Raw genomic sequence first — 16,844 nt, 5'->3', positions numbered from 1 at the left:
TCATCAGAAAGATAGCACATGCCTTTTTAAAGTCCTATGAATAAAATTTATATGGGAAGGAGAACGCAAGTATGGTGAATACTCTCACTTCCAACAAAGTCTCAAGAAATCCTCCTGCTTCAAAACATAAACACAATCTCACAGGATTTTTGTTTGATCATAATGTGGGCAAGAAAACTGTATTTCTGTTCTTTTTGATAGTAACAGTTTTACTGAATTTGTTTTCACTTTCCATCAAAAAACACATAGCATATGTTGTAACATGGATTCTCAAACCTGTTTAGATCCAGTATGCTCATTAGAATAATATAGCATTCTGATTTTCAAAGCAGCTGATTGCTTATAGAAAAATGATATGCATCAGACATTTAATCAGAAAAGAAAAATGAGAACATGTCTTTCATGTTTGATATCATTTAACTTACAGGATGACATGAAAATAGGTGGGTTATAATTTTAACAAAATTACAAAATTAAAACCCACTTCAACTAATGAAAACAATCAAACACTGAAGAATCAAATATCTACCAACTTAACTAGTATTATTGTCCAAATAAATGTCTTCCATTGCACTGAACATTAGAATTAGAAATTCACTATATGTTAAGGCATGTTTTAATTATGCTCCAGAATTGCAGTTATACTGGTCAGTGTTCCTGTTTCCCTACTCTTGGCTTCATCCCACCCCTTTCTTCCAGGGCTCAAAATATTAAGTCATGTTTTGTTAGCTATTGTAGATTAGAGCTGGCATAACACAGTGTGTTCACTAGGTTTTATGAGCATAAACATTAAAATGTTACATAAAATGTACCATAATTTACTTTACACTCCAATCTAAGATGGTTTAATGTCTTGACAAAAGGTGAAAGGACTTAAGTACATTTTACCTTTTGTGCATTTAGACCACCATATGCATAGATGTTCTAATGCTGAATTCTTGGTCTTCAGTATCTCATAGTGCTGGATGCTTGAAACTATGACAGAAACTTGTAACACAGTCTAATCAAAAATATCAGATGTTTCTTGCCTTTTGTGATCTTGCAATAAAAATGTGCCAGGTGAGGATCACAAGGATAGTATTAAAATCATAAGGTATATTCTGCAACTTGTTCAGATGTTTTCTGGCTGCAGGGAGGCCAGATGTTTATTTATTCAATATGTACTTCTTAGTTCCCATGCAGTAGTTCTCTATATATTCTGCCCAGTGTAACTGCTGTACATCAATATTGAAAGTCTTTTATCTTCAGGGTTTAGTTGATTCATTAACATATTGACATTTTCAGTATTCCAAATCCAAGAATTACTTGTGAAATACTCAAGTAACATCATAGCTTTGTGAAGATGAGTTATTGTTTTCATCATCCTTGGGCTTCTTCCAGTCATCGTGAGGTAGATATCATAGAGGAATGCTGGGGCCTTATGACTTACAGCAATCCAGTAATGATATAAAAGGTGACTGAAAGTTAGATGTACATTGGGCCATTTGGAGGCCTGCTCCAGAGGATTCCTCTTGAAAGTGGAAATTACATGGTATTCAACTTCACCCAGTAGAAAGGATTAGTGCTATCTGTTGTACAATTATATGCCGTGAGATTTCTTGATCTATTAACTCTGGAATACCAGGCTGCCACAAGACTCTTGTTCACAACTGCATCTAAGGAACAAGATCTGCAAGCGCATTATTGGAGACATGATTGTTCAAAGAATTCCTTTCCCTGCCACAATAAAGAGACCACTTGGTCCATTAAAGTTATCAATCCATCCTGGAAAATGTTCTTTCCAACTGGCACCAACAATAGATGGCCTTACAATCTCCACATTTAGCTTTGTTCCTTCTTGTTGTACAACATATTCTGCCAATGCTTTTGTGTATATGTATGTGTTAGGTCCATCTCCTATCAACTTTGTCATGATATCATTTACTAGGCCACAATCCATTCACTCTAAAGAATCAATCAGCTTCTTGAGATCCACAGTTGGTGGATAGACTGCTTCAATATGCTTTTGATTACAGTAGGCATATGCTGTTGATACATGCATGAACACTTCCAGATTCTTTATTTGTTGTGCAAATGAAACTGTCCCATTGCAATCACATTGAACTGAACAGCATCTCTTAAATTTTTATTAAACCTTACTGTAGCTGCACAGTGGAATATAATATTGGTAGAATCTGTGATCACCTCTTTATCTTCTTCACTGAGAGCCAGTTTAGGTTGGGTGAGTTCACTGTTGATTGCTGTAATTTTAACTCTAAAATCTCGATTTTCACTTCTCAATCTGTCAAACAGATTGCCACTGAAGACTTCTTCCACTCGCTCTTGTGGTGTCTGTCCAGATTTCTGCCTCACCAAAACATATACTGAATTCACCTTAGGATAAGATATCAGCAACTTTTCCAGAAGCACTTTCCCTAGAAAACTAGTAGCTCCTATGAGGCGGACATTCTTGCCTTCACAGTATTCTGGCATTGAAACCATTTTGATCTTTCTGTATAAATTTTGGCTCACAGGCTTAGTATCCAGATCTGATTGAGAAGAGCATCCAGCATGGGTACTCTTTCAGGAAACCTTCCCTGATTCACTCCATGCCACTCAGATTACTTCTCTGCTCTGAGTCACCTCAGCACTTAAGTATTCTGTTAACCTTCGCCACCTCTATGCTGCCTCCCAACCCAGGTGGTGCCCCTAGGCTCCATGACTGCAAACCAGACCTCACTGTGCATCCCCCTTATGGGGGGCAGTGGTGGGGCTCTGATTAATATCTTAATGAGCTTCAGTGAAATGCTTGGGAGAAATATCTTCTTATTTTCACATTTGATTTTAATTTATTGACATAAATTATCCTATTATTGTTGCAGTTGTTTCAATCCTATTGTTCAAAGAGTGGGTGAGAGTCTTATAGCTCTTTTACTTCCCCATGTCATTTCCCCTTGGAGGTGAGCTTTGGATTCTTTTCCCACAACCAAGAAAAATAAGGTGCATGGACAACAGAGAGTGAGTAAGGCAAAGTCAGATTTACTAAGTGACAGAAAAGCTCTCAGCAAAGAAAGTGGCCCCAAAAAAGGGTTGCCAGCTATGAAGCTGAGTCTGGGGTTTTTATGGACTTGGAAGGGAAAGAGTGTGCTGACTGGTCTGCAGACCATCTTGGAGAAAGCACCACTCAGAAAGAGGTATGATTGTGTAAAGAACCAATTGGAGGCAGAGGTGAAAGCTTGGCCTGGGACCTTGGCTGGGGAACAATCAGGGGCTGAAGTGATGATTAACTCTATGTAAATGAAGACTTGCCCCATGGCCAATTCTACAAGTGTAGGAATATGTAAAATAGGTGAAAAGAGATTAAGACATGCCAAGGAGAGAGAAATGTGTCCACAAAAGAAGTGGAATTAGTTCATGTGGGTTTACAAAGTAGGTGTTTCCATTCAAGGATGCAAGCTCTTTCTTATTTGGGCCTGCAGTTTGATTTTTAGGATGTTCTTTGTTTAAAGGAGTTTTACCAAGGACCCACTCTAACTGCCTACCTGACCAGTTTCTTCCTTCTCTCGCATTGTCCCTTCAGGAATGGAGATCCTAACTGCTGTTATGGAAGTGAGGCAATGATCCTTTTGGCTGTTTCCTGCTAGAGTGGGGGACTGTGTGGGGAATAGCAGCTAGGGTTCCTACCAGGTCCAGTCTAAGCATCCTCAGAAGAAAAGTGAATTCATACATGGTTACATTTGCATCACCATTTAGAGCTTGATAGCCTCTAGGTGAGAAGAAATAATCTGGATTATAGCATTGGCATGAAAGGCCCAAACATTAATACAAGACAAACAAGGAAAAGAGGTCTTAACAAAGGAGCTAAGCAGGTCCAAATATAAGACTAGAATAGTTAAGAAGAGATTGTAGCCAACTGGATCCAGAGACAGCCTTTTCTCTCAATCTGCTAATAATTCTAATTTTGTCCTTAAGCAGCTGTAAGTTTACTTCTACCTGACTGGAAGTGTTGATCCAGAAGCAGCATGTCTCATTTAAGGGTGCACAGCCACCCCCTACCTTGACTGTAAGGACATCAAGAGCTCACTTATTTTGCATTTCCACAGAGGTTAGAAAATTTATGGATTGTTGTTGGGTTTCTATGGCTCCTACTGTTGCCTCCCACCCTCGTTACATCATAATAGAGAGATTAAGTATTCAAGAGGAGGAATACTGGCAAATTAGAATAGGCCTCTGCCTATAGAATTCCCCATAAATGGTTTTTCTAATATAGGATTGTCATGGGCCTGTCCTCTTTAGTACCCTTTCTCTGTTAAATCTCCATATGATGGCATAGAGATAAGTGATCTCCTTGTTCGATGTGCACTGGAAAATGCACTTTCCAGAAAAAAAGGCCAGATTGGGGATTTCACCAGATGATACTGCTATGTCAATGGAGTTTAAAAATAATCGGTCACAGACCACTGCCACTATGGTGCATGTTCCCCTTCAGTGCCTGGGGAGGATTAAGTGTAGCCAGGAGCCACAGAGAAAGTAAAGCCCCATTTCTTGAAAGGATGGTTCTAAGTTGTGGTTTGTGAGGGTTCTAGCTAGATTTAGTCCAGGCCTTGTAAGGTCGTCTCCCTTACATCAAATGAGGGCATTTTTGGGGTACGGATATCCATACTCACTATAGTCACAGCACCATTTGAAGTTTTACATGCTAGGTGGAAATAATCTTTTTTAGCAGATGGAGTTTTGAAAGATCAGAGACATAATATGTCCTGGCCAGTATCTTAGATAACCCTCTTAATACGGGCTATTGGTCCTCAAGTTCCCTATTCACTTGCAGATTTAGAGATCACTACCATTATCAAATATCATACAAGGGTCTAGGATTACATATGTGGGCATGTTTGGGAAGGTCCATGAGTTATTTATTACCTGATAATAATGCTGGCAAGAGGTGACATCCCTGACCAGGGGTAACAATTCCCACTTGGAATTCCAACCAAGTCTAGTTAGATTCTTAAAAAATTTTCCATAGCCTTTCCCAATGTTTGGTGTCGCCCATGTTCCTTCTTAATCTCCAAACCTGTGCTCTCTCAGCAATTACAAGTGTAGTGTTTCAATATTTGATGTCCCCCAAAAATAGTCCTTTTTCTCTGCTCCTAATGCAGAGGGAGGTATTTGCCATCATTTTGTTAACCTTACCCAGTCTAATGGTATGAGTGTTAACCTTGGGGGATATGTTTTTATAAGTGGAGTTATAAGTGCTCTCATCCGTAAAGAGAGTCCAGTCTGGGTTTTCTAGGGAAGTTTCTTTGAGGGTCTCACTGGTTGCATAGGTTTGCACTACTGCCTGTTCACAGTCATGTTCTGGCTCTCCAGTTTCCTCTAGAGGCAAGTTCAGGCAGGGCAGGTTTTTAACTTCCTTCTAGAAGCAAAGCCTAATGTTTAAAGAGGTGATTGTCTTTTAATCAGAGACTCCCTTTAGAGGATATCAGTTCTGCCACATTATATGGGATATATACAGTTAAATCATTCCCCATGGTCAACTTAGTGGCTTCCGGTACCAGCAAGGCTACTGCTACAACTGCTTGGAGGCAAACTGGCCACGTTTAGCCACCAAGTCAAGATCCTTGCTTAGGTAATTGACTGTTGAGCTGGACCATGGGCCTGAGTCAAACTTCCAAGGCTGTTTCCTCTCCAAGACATGAAGATTATGGAAAGACTGAGGGCTGACACTTTAAGTAAGGCTTGTTTTAGCTGGTTAAAGGCCTTTTTGAACCACAGGTTCCCAGGTCAGGGAGTGAGATTTAGGTGCTTGAGTTTCTTTTATAAAATGATATAAAGGGCGAGCTATCTCACTGTACCCAGGTAGCCACAATCTGCAAAAATGTGTAATGCCCAAGAAGCCTCTTGGCAGTTTGAGGGTTTTAGGAAGGGGAAAAGAGGAGATGGGCATAGTTTTCTCCTTGCCTGATGTTCTGATCCTTTCTGATAAGACTAGACCTTGGTATTTTGCTGAAGTCTGACAGAGCTGATCCTTAGATTTTGATACTTCATATCCCCTGTCAGCTTAAAACTTAATGCCTTCCTGAAAAGCTTCCTTGGTTGGGGCACAGAGGAGAATATCATCTACATATTGTAAAACTTCAACCTGAGGATGAGAGAAATCAGAGAGCTCTTTTGACAGGGCCTTGCCCGAACAGTTGGGGGCTGTCTAGGTAACCCTGAGGCAGTACTGTCCAGGTTAACTGGGTGGTCTGATTGGAAAGATCTTCAATTAAAACCAGTTTTGGAAGTCAGTGTGCAGTGGTATACAGAAAAAAAGCAAATTTCAGGCCCCATACTCTGAGTCATTTATTTCCCTTGGGTATTTGAGTTAGGGTATAGGAATTGGGCACTACCAGATGAACTGGAACCACAGCTACGTTAATGAGGCAGAGGTCTTGAACTAGTTTCCATTCCCTATTGGGCTTTTGCACTCCTAACATTGGGGTGTTTCAGGGGCTGTTGCAAGGTCTGAGGAGACCTTGTGTTCTCAAATTATTAATGATAGCTTCTACCCCTTTTCTAGCTTCTGGTTTTAGGGAACATTTCTTCTAGTTAGGGAAGAAGGTAGGATCCTTAAGGTAGATCTGGACTGGTGTACCAGTTATACCTCTGCTAATTCTTCCTTAGATTGCCCAAACCTCTGGATTAATGTTGGCTTTCACCAGAAGGAGACAAAGAGTTTGTCCTGGAGTCATAAGGGTAGTGGTTACCATACAGGCTAGAATATCTTTACCTATTAATGGAGTTGGACTTTCAGGCATAGTTAAAAAGGCATGGATAAAGAGTATGTCTCCCAAACCACAACTGAGGAGCTGTAGAAATATTGGTTTAAAGGCTTTCCTGAGACACCTATTATGGTCTTGCTATGGGAGGAAGGAAAGCATGTATTGAAGAGAACAGAGAGACTGGCTCTGGTGTCCAGAAGGAATTTTACCCTCCTCCCTTCCACCTCCAGAATCACCCAGGGCTCCCAAATAGCGATGGCAGTCTGAGGTATTGGAGCCAGGGAATTGAGTCGCGGGACCCATCCATCCTTCTAGACCATTTGGGAGACTGGCCCTGGACCCATTGGCTTCTGGGGACAGTCGGCCTTCCAGTGGTTCCCACCATAAGCTTGACAGGGTCAAGGTGGCTTCCTTTTGTTGCCTCAGCAGTCCTTTTAAAAGTCTCCTGGCTTGACACACTGGTAGCAGTTAGCAGGTGCACCTCGGGGGTTCCGGATTTTATAGGCCTGCAATGCAGCCACTAGAGCCTCTGTTTTATTTCTTGTGCTTCCTCTTTTTCTCCTGGTTCCTAATGTAAAAGACAAAGATGGTCACCTTTGGGAGGTTCCCTAAGGTGCTATCTGATCCCATGAACTGTTCCTGCAATATCCTTCTGATATCAGGTGCCATCTGGTAATGAACTTGTCCTTTAGAGTTAGTGGTCCTTCAGCCAAATCAAGAGACAGAGGGGTATATTTTGCTAAAGCTTCTCTCAGCCTCACTAGAAAGTCTGAGGCATCTAGTTTATGGTTTATCATGGAAAGTTTGGAGTAATTAAGAGGTTTGGCTCTGGTCCTCTATAAACCCTCTGGTATGCTCATCTTAAAATGGTTTTTCTTGCACTTATCTGTGGGATCGCTGAGGTTCCAATTAGGGTTTTCAGTGGGCACTGCCTCACTTCTTATTGGGTATGTGATTTTTGTGTCATTCTCCCCTTCTCTCCTTCTCAACTGGTAATAGGAGACATATTGTTGGTCTCCAAATCCCCGTGCTTCCTGTGGGGCAGGGCTGCCTGTCCTTCAGCAGCATTTAGGATTTGGTTTAGGGTCAACATAACATCTCTCCATGTAAGGTCAAACACCTGGGATAGGTTTTGGAAAGCCTTTATACAACAATTGAGGTCATCAGAGAACTTGCCTAGGTCCCCCTTTATTTCTCTTATGTCCTGAAATGAAAATGGAACTTAGACCCTAGTGGTACCACATCCATCAGGCATTTTCTGTACCCTGCAGGGTAACAGCAAAGTTGGGGTTTTCGTGGCTAGTAGAGCTGGAGGTACTGATGACATAGCTAGAGGAAGTCCCAGATAGAGGGGGCCAAGAAGGTCTGAGAGATCCGGGAGTTGCATTTGAGTTTTCCCCAGGGGTTTGTTTCACTGACTTTGGGGAATTACTCTCTGTGGGCTCACCTGATATAATTGCTAAGAGGGCAGGATCAATCCTACCATGTTGACAAATATCCCAGTGGTCTCACAAGGCAAAAAATGCTTGGGACCTTGGATCATTTGCCCTCCCATCTGCAGGGAAAATTCAGTTATTGGATGGCGTTGAAATCAATGCGTTCCTAAGGAGGCCAGGCCTCCTCATCCTGCAGTTGGAAAGATGGCCATGCTTGAGTGCAAAAGAATATGAGGCACTTATTCTTCAGAGTCTGAGGGTTAAAGCAGTTCTAATATTATAGAATACACTTAACAAGAGTGCAGGCTGAAGATTGTTTGCTACCCAGATAGAAAGAGAGAAAAGAAAAGGTGCCCCTTAGTCTCCTTCCCACATTTAGGGTGACCAAGGGTGAAGAGAAACATAGATATGGCATCCACCTTCTCCTTCTTCCCTCCCTGTATCCTCTGTGTTCTGGCGACTGTCACAGGTGCTACCCATGGATGTGAGCGTGACCTCCAATCATGGATCTGGAGGAGCTAGTCAGCAGGCGTAGTCATGCTCATATGCTCATTAACCTAGCTCTCCACGTGTGGATTCTCATTGCTTTCCTAGATCCCTTTGATCCATAAGGCTCCCAAGTTTCACTAGAGGGGCTCGGGAGAGGTTATGCAACAGTTGGATCTGGGCAAGACACTTCAATGGAGGGAGTGTCTTAATCTTTTCCTTACTTCTATGACAGTCTGGGCAAAGTTATGAATTCCTAGAGAATGTGACCAATTAACCTCTAGACATAGAATCCCCTTTTCACTCAGATGCCAATGTAGGTGGATGCCGAATAGGTGCCTCAAAGGAACATAAAGTTTGAATGACTGTCCTTCCTGTGATGGGGACTGCACTGAAGCTAAAACTTCTCTTTCCACTATTGAAGGTGGAACATTTCTCTTTACAGATGGGGAATGGTGCCTGGTTCCTAATAGAGAGACATAAAAGGGAGATAAATTAGGGAACTAGAGGCCTTGGATAAAGGGTGATAGGTTCCTCCAGGGAGATAAATGCCATTCCACCAGGTGACTTAGTCAAGACTGAAAATGTTAAGTTGTAATTTTTTCTTCAAATATTTTCCAGGCAAAGGTTAGAAAGAAAGGTTTGAGGCTTGATAGGCTCTCTCAACAGTATGCCCCCTGTAGGAGAAAATTAATTTGTCTCATAAAGGAACTGTTTAAATCCACAGGGCAGTGTTGAGCTCTTACATGGAGGAAAAAAAAAAAAAAAAAAAAAATGAAAAGGAGGGTATCCCCTCGGGGTGAAGAAATATCCCCCTATACAGTGCCATGAATATCTATTATTGAGGAATAAAAAGTCCCTTACTAGGTGAAAGTTGAGACTGAAATCTTAAAATCTCCCTGTCTCAACAAAATCACCAAAACACCAATTCTTTGAATTACGCTCCTGATTGCTAAGGCACTTGCAGACTGTGTGTAGCACGACTATGTTCCTGGGCTTGCAAAAACACCTACAGCATTGCTTACAAAGAAGGGACAGGAGCCATAATTGCCATGGAGGAGAGAAAGGAAGAAAATGTGATAGGAAAGACTGGAGGTCCTGGTGTTGACACCCTAATGAGCTATCAGAAACTGGAATTAGTCCAGAGGCTTTCAGGTAACACCAAGGTGTAACCTTGGCCAGAAATCTTCAGTTGCCCCAGGACCTCCTTCCAACTCCACGTGATCATTAGATCTTCTGTGAAAGTAAACTGGATTGGAACAAAGTCAATATTCTCAACGCTTGAGAGACATGGGGGATTGACAGAGTCCTCTCCAGAAAGCCTGTCCCCTGAGTCTTGTAAGGCTGGCAGCTGCACTATCCATTTTTAACTGACTGACAGGGACCTAGTTTTTAATTTAATCTTCTTAAAAAAAAAAAAAAAAAAAAAAAAAAAACTAAGGACAAGGAGCCTCAGAAATGAAAGTAAACAGTTGGAGATTCGCTCTTACTCACACTTTCTATGAATTCCTGACCAATGCACCAACATTGTTGCAGCTTTCACACTCCTGTTCTTTGGCAATCTGGAGGGAGTGTTACAGCTCTTTTACTCCCCCATCACCAGCAAGCCCTATGTTCCTGTTCAACAACCAAGAATTAAGGCACATGGACAGCAGACAGTGAGATTTATTAAGTGACAGAAAGACTCTCAGCAAAGAGAGGTGACCAGAGAGAGGGTTAAAAGCTATGAGGCTGAGTCTGGGGCATTTATGGACTGGAAGGGGAGGAGTGTGCTGAGTGGTCTGCAGACTGTCTTGAAGAAAGCACCACTCAGAAAGAGGTATGACGGTGTAAAGAACCATTTGGAGGCAGACGTGAAGCCTTGGCCTTGGACCAATTAGGGGCTGCAGTGAAAGCTTGGTCTGGGATCTTGGCCCAGGACCAATCAGGGGCTGAGGTGATGTGAAGACTCAGCCTGTGGCCAATCATAAAAGGTACATATGTAAAATAGGTGAAAAGCGACTAAGGCACACCAAGGGGAGGGAAACCTGTCCTGCAAAAGAGTGGAATTTGTGCATCTAGTTTCACAGAGAAGGTGTTTCCATTGAATGATGTGGGCTCTTTCTTACCTGGGGCCTGCAGTTTGATTTTCAGGCTGCTCTTTGTTTGAAGGAGTTTTACCAAGGACCTACCCTAACTACCTACTTGACCATTTTCTTCCTCCTATCTCATTACCTTGGAGATATCCAATGTATTTCAAAATGGAATGAATTAACTACAGATTAGAAGAATAAAATTTCTTACTGATTTTAACCTATTTTTCAAAAATGTATTTCTACATTGTGCTTCGTTCATCTGTAAGAAAGAACCCTACCATAGAGAAATACAATAGAGCATATATGGTCCTCTGTAGCATGTATGTTCCTCTGGATCAATTCTTTTTAACTGTGTTTCATGAAATACCAATATGCTACTCTGCATTATGGATCTCAAGTGAATTTCAGAAAGATGATAAAAATTTTAAGCATTTTGGTGGGGCGCGGTGGCTCACACCTGTAATCCCAGCACTTTGGGAGGCCGAGGCTGGCAGATCATGAGGTCAGGAGATCGAGACCATCCTGGGTTACACAGTGAAACCTCGTCTCTACTAAAAATACAAAAAATTAGCCGGACCTTGTGGTGGGCGCTTGTAGTCCCAGCTACTGGGGAGGCTGAGGCAGGAGAATGGCATGAACCTGGGAGGCACAGAGCTTGCAGTGAACCAATATCACACCACTGCACTCCAGCTAGGGCTACAGAGCAAGACTCCATCTCACAAAAAAAAAAATTAAGCATTTCTCAACACTTTTTCGCCCTCAAACTTTCTATCAGGTCGAATTTCACATACTGAGTGTTATCAGTTTATTCTCTGGGAAACATATCTGGATAATATAAATTTAATCTCTGAAATTTGTTGGACAGTTTAGTAGCAGAAACGCAATCTCACTAACTGAGTTTTAGCACAGTCATGTCAGGGCTTTTGCAGAATATGTATGATGAATGCAGTCCCAGTCAGGGTGACAGTCCCTTCTCAAGCCCAAAAGAGAATTTCTGATTTGAGATCCATTTAGTCCATACCATTTCTACTGAGCTAAGCATGGATGAATCCCCTAGTTTAGCTCATAGTGTGTATTCATCTAACTGTTTCCAACACGGACAACTGTCTAGCTGTTTTTCATAATTTATTGGACACTCACAGAAACCGAGATGCATTCTTAAGCCGTTCCGCTTATACCACAGAGTACACCCTCACGCCCTCTTTTAGTGAGTCTCCTACCCTGTGGCAGCCCAAGTCTCACTGACATCACGGTCCAGGTCCATAACGGTACTTGATTCTATTGCCTTTCCCCAGTGATTCCTTTTCTAGCCTGGCAGAAAACAAGTGAGAAAAAAATACAAAAAGGGCAGACATGGTATTCTTAATATTGCATTTTTTCCTATTCTCTTTCTTAGTCTCTTTTTCTCTCTCACATTTTTTCTTCCTTCCTTCCTTTTCTTCCTTTGTCACTCCTTATGTTCCCCCCCTCATTCTATCTTTCTTAATTAATATAATTGGTTTCCACAGCCCAGTTATTGTGAATAATGCTACAATCAACATGGGAATACAGAGATCTCTTGGACATACTGATTTCATCTCCTTCAGATATATACCCAGTAGTGGGATAGCTGGCTTGTATGGTAGTTCCATTTTTAATTTTTTGATGACTCTTCATACTGTTTTCCATAATGACTGTACTGATTTACATTCACACAAATTGTGTATCAGAGTTCCCTTTTCTCTACATTTTCACCAATACTTGATATCTTTCATCTTTTTGATAATAGCTGTTCTAACAGGTGTTAGGTAAAAAACACACACATATGTTATTTGTATGTCTTCTTTTGGGAAATTTCAATTCTAATCCTTTGCCCATTTAAAAAAATAAGTTTATTGGTATTCTTGCTTTTGTGTTTTATATTTCCTTTTTGATTAATAACCTCATATCAGATGTACAGTTTGAAAATAGTTTCTCTTTATTTTGTAGATTGTCTCTTTAATTTATTGTCTCCTGCATTTTGCAAAAGCTTTATTTGTTTGTTGTAATCCCATTTGTCCACTCTTGCTTTTGTTGCTTGTGCTTTGGGGATTATATATAAAAAAAAAATCATTGCCCACACAAGTGTCATGGCTTTTCCCCTATGTTTTCTTTTAGCAGTTTTTCAATTTCAGATCTTAAGCTTAAGCCTTAACCCCATCCCTCCTTTTTGAAACCATTGATTTTTTTTTTGATAAATTAGGTTATTTGCCCTATAAAAATGTCCTACACTATGAATATGGCCAATTGCTTTCTTGCAGTTTTGTTTATGTGCCTATGCTAACAGTTTAAAGTAGTAGTTTGATCTAGAGTTCGGGTACATTCAAACTCTATGTGCAAGGGAAAATATTTAGAGGTAGTGCTGAGGTACTTCTTCTCATATTGCATCAGAAGTTACATACAATCTCATTGCTCCATTTTTCATAATTTAAAATTGATCAGTGACTTAAGTGATGCTATATTATCCATTGTACAATGCCCTATTGGTTTTATGCCTAATAATTTTTGTTTTTTACTTTTTTATATTTATATATTTAATAAATTTTGTATATATTTAAGGTGTACAACATGATGTTTTGATACACACACACACACACACACACACACACACACACACCATGAAATCATTACCAAACTGAAACAAATGAACATATCTACCTCCTCACATAATTATTGTTAATAATTTTTTTGGTGAGAGCATTTGAAGTCTACTCTCTTTGCAAACTTCTAGTAAATGTTACAGTATTATTAACTATATTCATCATGCTATGCTCTAGGCCTATTTACTCTATATAACCACAGTGTTATACCCGTTGACCATCTCTCCACTTCCTCTGACATTCCTACCCTTGGCAACCACTTTTCTACTCTCTGCTTCCATGTATTTGACTTTTTTGGATTCAACATATCAGTAAATCCAGGCAGCTTTTTTTTTTTTTTTTTTTTTTTTTTTTTTGAGGCAGAGTTTCACTCTGTCGCCCAGGCTGGAGTGCAGTGGCCGGATCTCAGCTCACTGCAAGCTCCGCCTCCCGGGTTCATGCCATTCTCCTGCCTCAGCCTCCCGAGTAGCTGGGACTACAGGCGCCCGCCACCTCGCCCGGCTAGATTTTTGTATTTTTTAGTAGAGACGGGGATTCACCGGGTTAGCCAGGATGGTCTTGATCTCCTGACCTCGTGATCCGCCCGTCTCGGTCTCCCAAAGTGCTGGGATTACAGGCTTGAGCCACCGCTTTCCTGCTGCTACTGAAGCTCTCTCTGTGCAAATATCCAGTTCTGCATTTCATTCTGTCATAGGACTGGCTAGGATACACTGGAGGAAAAGTATAGGCAAACTCACATTGAGTTTCATGGTACTTTGAAATTAGTCTTTTTCTTTAATCTGCCTATTACTGTTTACTTCTAAGTCCTCCAGCAGTAGCTCCATGCATTCTTCCAGGTACTTTTAGCGGCATTACTTGGAAAAGGTAGAGAGAAGCGGTTGTACTTCCTCTCACTCAAACTGGAATTCCTATATTTTCTATTGAAAGGCCTAGTTAGAGACTAAGGTTTTGATGGGCATTCATGTTACCGTTTTCCAAATTAGCACTGCCATTTTAAAAGTTTTCTTTCTAAGCCAACTGAAAGTAATTTGTACATATCCTGATACTTCACCATTAGTATTTTAGCAAAATCTCCTAAAAATAAAGATCTTCTCTTACAACCCATACTACAATTATCGCACTCAATAATTAATATTGAAACTATCAAATATATAATTCACAATCTCATTGCTCCACATTTCATATCTCTAAATTCATATCTCTAAAAACCAACCATACTAATTCCGTACTTTAAAAATAATTTCTTAATATACTTTTTATAAATTAAATTCATTTTATATGCTTATGTATTCAAATCAAGATCCAAACAAAATTCATATGCTGCAATTACACTGACATATTTCTTAAAACTATTTTAATATACTAGTTGTCTCCTGGATATGTTTGTTCTTTCAGTTGTTTCATTGGAAAAAAGTGAGTCATTTGCCATTTAAACTTTTCCATGCTATGAGACTTGCTCATTGCATTCCTGAGTTGTCTGCTAACATCTGTCCCCATGTATTTCCTGTCAATAACATTTAAATGTTTAATTAGATTCAGGTTTAATTTTTTTGGCATAAGCATTTCATAGGTTGTGTTGTATACTTCCTGATTTCTGTTTTTCTTTTTGAAATGTTAGCAGTTATTGATGATTGTAGCTTTAATTCATTATATTACTGGAGATGGCCCAAATGTGATACTCCAACCCTGTTCTTCTATCTTCAGATAGTAGTTGTAATAGTTCTATGAAAATTAACTTTCCTTCAAAAACTGTTTGGTGTCTATAGAAAAGGCAAGAAAAACGTTTATACAAATCTCTTAGAGTTTTTAATATGATGAGTTTATCTACAAAGCTTTCTTCAATGATGATGTTTGAATAACATTAATAACCATTATTTGTTTTGGTATAATAACATTATGAACTCATAAATATAAATATAATTGGTGTGTTTTCATTCAAAAGGCAAAGTAATCTAATAAAAGAGACATCAGGTCCCTTCAAGTCCAGAAGAAAATAGTCTGAAGTTGGGTCAAGCTGAGGAGAACCTTACAACCATCTTGGTCAGAACAGTGTGAGAGTCTTAAGCCTTGTGTAATTAAGGAAAGTGTGTCTTCTTGGTCTGTCCCCAGTTGTGGTGCCTTTCTTCATTCATTTATTCTGCTGATCCTCTCTGTGTACTCTATGAGAATCCTAACAGAGATTAATAGAGTTCCTTCTGCCAGTGTCGTCTTTCAGAGAACTTACTGCTTTCTGAAACCCCCTTATCTCCTCTCTGCTGCTGTTACTTGGACTTTATTATAAGCATGAATGTTTTCTAGATTGTGTTATAGCGGGTTGCTTCTTCCAAAATTACACTGTTGCCAGTTATTGATTACCATAGATGTGACCTTTCCCCTCTGTGACTGTGATGCTGTAGCTCTGTTCTGTGCTGATCTAAACTTAAGGCTCTGTGTTCTGGTCAACTACCGCTCTATTCCTGAGCTGAACTAAACCTGTTCTGCCCCTTCTGTTGTGGAGGCTTTTACCTTCTTCTACAAAAAGTGAATTCCAGATTAAGGCCTGAAAAGAAAAGGAATCATTGATTCTGTGATAGTTTCTGAGTAACCACTAAATCTTACCCCATGGCTGAGGTAATGGTTCTTCATATTTAGATACCGCAAATGTTTACTGTCAAGGTGTTGCAGTTTAGGTACAAGACGTCATTGAGATAGGAGAAAGCACTCTTATAAAAACATTAGTGTTACTGTTAAAGTTCTGGCAATTTATTATATCAGAGATTACACATTTTATTTTTTAAATAGGATGAAATATTCATGACCAACCTTTTTTTCTCTTGTTCTTCATCAAAAATTTCCTTTGGCAACTGGATGAAATTATACAGCAATATAGCTTAATTTTTATTACCACATTTTGGTCTAATTTTTCTCATGACATAGCCTTCGCTCCTCTTTCTTCCCTAGCCATTTCTTCCTAATTTTAAAGCCTTTCTCAATTGCATCTTCTAATTCAAACCTTCCCATGCAACCTCATTGCTCGCTGTGTTTTCCTTCACAAAATACTGGGAAATATTTAATGCATAAGCAACCAATTTGGAACTATTTCTATACATTGAGAATGGACAATCTACAGCCCATGTGTGAGATCTGGCTTAATCTGCATTATCATAAATACATTTTATTGACACACAGCCACACCTAAAATGATGTATTGTCTGTGTATGCTCTTGTACTGCAACAGCATTGTCAAGTAGTTGTAACAGAGTCCAAAAATCTTCACTCTCTGACCTTTAAAAATGGTAAAACATGATACAGAGAACTATTCCCATTTTTTCCCCTATAGACACAAATCCATAGGAAGGTGTGTGGGTGATACTATACTTCAATCTACACTTCTCTGAATTTCTGAATGTCTCTAAAGTTCAAATTGCCATTAATTTTATTTATTATAACTAAAACATAAGGAAACTATAGTAGCTTTTAAAAATAGATTTTCAGCATTAGACTTTGTAC

General features: G+C 39.8%; 1 pseudogene; it reads right to left on the bottom strand.

Moving 5' to 3' along the window:
• Positions 1–945: 945 nt before the first annotated feature.
• Positions 946–2,481, bottom strand: LOC103214650 (fatty acyl-CoA reductase 1 pseudogene; annotated as a pseudogene).
• Between the last annotated feature and the right edge of the window lie 14,363 nt (positions 2,482–16,844).

The sequence above is a fragment of the Chlorocebus sabaeus genome, chromosome 3, assembly GCF_047675955.1.
Source record: "Chlorocebus sabaeus isolate Y175 chromosome 3, mChlSab1.0.hap1, whole genome shotgun sequence".
In the NCBI taxonomy this organism is placed as follows: domain Eukaryota; kingdom Metazoa; phylum Chordata; class Mammalia; order Primates; family Cercopithecidae; genus Chlorocebus; species Chlorocebus sabaeus.
The sequence above is the reverse complement of the archived record's forward strand: the minus strand, read 5'-3'. Positions and strand labels throughout refer to the sequence as shown.